We start from the raw sequence: 4,408 nt of genomic DNA on the forward strand, positions 1-4,408 counted from the left end.
AACAACACACACACACACACACACACACACACACATACACACACACACACATACACACATTCATAATGTATGAAAAAATAATTTCACATTTTATTTTATTTATTTATTCATTTTTTTTTTTGAAATTTGACGAACTTTTTTTCCTTTTTCTCAGTTCAATAAAATTCTAACTTTATTTTTGTAAAATGAACAAGTGATCATAATTATTTCCCTTTATTCGAATTATTTTTCATTTCCAATTTTTTCTCGCTTTTTCTTGTTTTTGTTTTTTTTGCCATTTTTATAATTGAAAAAGAAAAAGTGTGGAAATTATTATGCAAAAAAAACAACCTTTTTTTTCCAAATACCACAGCTTTTAGTTTTGTTACCACAAAATCCTGAAATCATTTAACTTTGTTCAGGAATTTATGATTAAAGAATTATTGTGCGCGACTTCTTGCAATTAAATTAAAATCCATTAGGAATGAAAAAATTGGAAATGGAAATTGAAAATGAAATTCTTTTTTGTTAAAACTATTCAGTCAAATTTATGAAAATTTTGAAGTTTATTGGAAGAATTGATTTATTGGATCATAGATTATGATTACTTATTTATATGGAGATTAAAGATTACAATTGTATTACTTTATGAGTATTTATTTGATAAAAATTCTACACTTATTAAAATACACCACACTTTTTTAAATGATAAATTTTTTATATTTCATAAATTATCATTGTTATTTGTTATTATCATTATTATTATGATAAACAAGAAGCTTTAATCTTTATGATAACACAATTCAGAATGGATATTTTATGAATTTTTTCTTTTTATTAGAAGTTTGATTAATCAAAATTGTTGCATTTATTAATTATGTTGTCATTTTTTATTTAATTAATTACACTTTTCAAATTTATTCGATTTCAAATATAAATAATAACACATATAGATAGGAAATATATGCTAATTTGTATAATACAAATAAGAGGAAAGCATAAAAATGAATGGAAGAAAATTTAAATGCCAAAAAAGGCTTCCATTATAAGATGTTTTTTTTTTTTTTGTTAAAAAAAATTAAAGTCATAAAATTTGTTTTAGAATGGGATAAAACTAATGACAGTTGCATAAGGAACAATGTTTTACTGCAAGCTCATCATTCATGAAAGTATTTGATTGGAAAAAAAAGAAGTTATTGAAAATTAAAAAAAAAAGTCAAATCTTGACAATGTAATTTGGAATTTAATTTTCCACAAAAATAAAAAACAAAAAGTTTTAGTTTTTGATGAATTTTTTTCAATTACAAAAATAAAATGTTATCAATTTATAATGATAAATTTGCAATTTCATCGCGGAAAAGTCTAGAAAAGAATTGATCTTTAACTAAAGCATAAAAGAAAATCGAACATCTGATCAATCAACCAATCAGTCAAGCAATCAATCAATCGATAATACTAAACTAATGAAAACGCTCATGTACGATATGTTCATATCCTAATGATTGAAATGTTTTTAAATCATGATTAGATTCATTGTTAAAATCAATTAGTCTAAATAACCTCTTATGAATTAATTTTATAGCTTCAAACAATAAGCCAATTTAATAATGGTAATGCAATTTAATTAAAATCAAAAAACACAACCAATTTACACTTTAATTAATAATTAAAAATAAAAATCAAAGAAATGCAAATGAATTATTGGAAATGATAACATGCAAAAAGATGTTACATTTACAAAATATTAATTTTAAATTAAACTTACTTTAATTTAAAAATTAACCAAACGCATATTTAAAACAGAATAACAAATGTAAAAATTCAAATGAGAAATTAAAATGAAAATTTCGACTTTTTTTTTCTCTTTTTTTAAAACATTGAACCTAAAAGGTATTGTTTCGAATTTGAGGAAAATTTTTAAAATAAAAAATTCTTTTTAATAAAAATTTTTACAAATAAAATTTAAATATTTTAATACAACAACAAACATCTTGTCTTCTGTATATGTATCACATTTCATCATCTGTAAAATGCATTCAATTTGAATGAATCATAAAATTCCAATTTAACGAATCATAATGATTACATAATTCAATGTCTGTGATGTTTTCAATGATTCTATTACAGTTGCATTCATTTAATGTTGATATTGAAAGATTGGAATATAAATAGATTGAAAAAAAGAATTAAAAATTTCAAATTAAATACGAAAAAAAAATTACTTATAATTTTTAACTTTTACATCTTTACAATCTACTTCATCTTTTTCTTTTTCCCCTTGTTATTTGTTATCTCTTCTTCCAATTTTCATTGGAAAATTATTTTATGAACATTGATGATGAAAGCTACCAAAGTTTCTTCTTCCATTCTCGGGAAAAATCATTGGTATACTGTAAAAATCATTGGTATACTGTAGTACTTGATTTGATATATATATATGTATAAATGTTTATGCAATAATTCATAATAACATTATCAATTAGGATTTATATGATTATTAATTTCATAAGATTATCATTGAAGATTCACATGTGTTTATTGACTAAATTGATTTATTGGATTATCGATTAAAGAATTCATATAGTTAACATATCATTAAAAGTTATTAAACTAATGATTTGTTAGATTACATTATTTATAGAATTAAACAATCAATTATTTAATTTAATAATTACATGTAATTATTGATGATGGATTCATACGATTATAATATGAGATTACCAACAAAAAAAAAAAAAAAAATACATACAATCATTAATTAATAATTCATTAGATTACCAGCTAAGAATTTATGCAGTAATTTCATGAATTCATTAAATCCAAAAATTCACATGAGCATTAATTAATGACTCATGATATTACTAACTAAGAATTCGTAAAATTAAATAGAACCAAGAATTTTTTCAAAATGTTTTTTCTTTTCTTTTTTTCGATGAAGAAAAAAAACTTTAAAATAGTTGTGAAATATTTATTTTATTTGCATCAAAAAAAAATAGTTTTTCGTATTCCTTTATTATTTTTTGCTATATTTTGGGAATTTAATACTTTAAAATTACTGTTGTAAAGTTCGGTTAAACAAATAGAGCCTTTTTTTTTTTTCATTTTCCTTTTTTTTTTCGAAGAACTTCTAAATCCACCTTCCATTTTTTTTTTCTTTCCCTTATAATTGCAAAAGAATCTATGCTGAAAGTTTATTTTTTTTTATGCTAAAATTTCAAAAAAATATGAAGTATAATGATTAGAACAAATTAATTAAAATGATGAGACGAATAAAATGATAAAAAGAGCAGTGGAAATATAATTTTTTTTTTTTTTGATAAGATAAAACAAATATCATCATCTGTTATCATTTAATATTCATTTCACACAGTATACTTCTGGTTGAAAAAGTCGAAAAAAAAAAAGGAATAATATTTGTGAAAATTGAAAATTTTCAAAAAATTTCAATTATTTCTCTTTTTTTCATATGAAAACAATTAGCTTAACAAACAAAAAAAAAGAAAAGTGTTCAGCAATTTAATTGAATTCATAAATATGCTTATATTCAATGACAATCTATAATATTTACCGTTGATTGACGATGATATAATTATCAGTGATATAATTTTTAGTGAAATTGATGATTGACGATGGCAATTTATAATATTTATCAGTAATAATTAATGATACCATAATTATTAATGATATAATTATTATGCTAGACGATGCAATTTATAATATTTATCAGTAATAATTAATGATACCATAATTATTAATGATATAATTATTATGCTATGCTATTCATGAAAAGAAAAATTTTTTTCGAAAAAGTTGGAAACAAAAATTTTTGTAATTTTTGCCAAATTCTTTCAAATTTTTAAATTGCTTTTTTTTGTTGCTAAAATTTTTGCAAAAATTATTTGTTAGCAGAATTGGCAAACTTTATAATTATTAAAACGTTTCGGGAAATTTTGAATTTCTAATTATTAATGATATTTTTTTAATTTTTCTTTTCATATATCACAAACATAAATGAATGGCTTAAGTGATTTGTATAATAATTATATTTTAAAATAGCAAGTTTAAATAAATTCCTCGTGGTTGATTAATCAATTATTTCGCTTAAAAACGAGTTAAGCATTAGCTTATCATAACATTAATAAATTTGTTAGCAAAAAAAAAAGAAAATCGATAATTTACAAAAAAAAAAAGATTTTAATTAAAAATATTCTCTAATAAATTTTCTAACAATTCTCAACAAATTGCAATATCAAAAAGTTAGTATCAATGGGTCATTTTATAGTACTAACAAGATAAATGACAAAAAATTAATTGAAATTTTTACATTAAGCTAAATTTTTTAATTATACATATATTTTTAAGTTGAGAATGTATGTGATCAATAAGAGTAAAAGAGAGAGAGAGAGAGAGAGAGGAGGAGGAGAGAGAG

Source organism: Loa loa (genome assembly GCF_000183805.2).
Source record: "Loa loa unplaced genomic scaffold supercont3.452, whole genome shotgun sequence".
Classification (NCBI taxonomy): Eukaryota; Metazoa; Nematoda; class Chromadorea; order Rhabditida; family Onchocercidae; genus Loa; species Loa loa.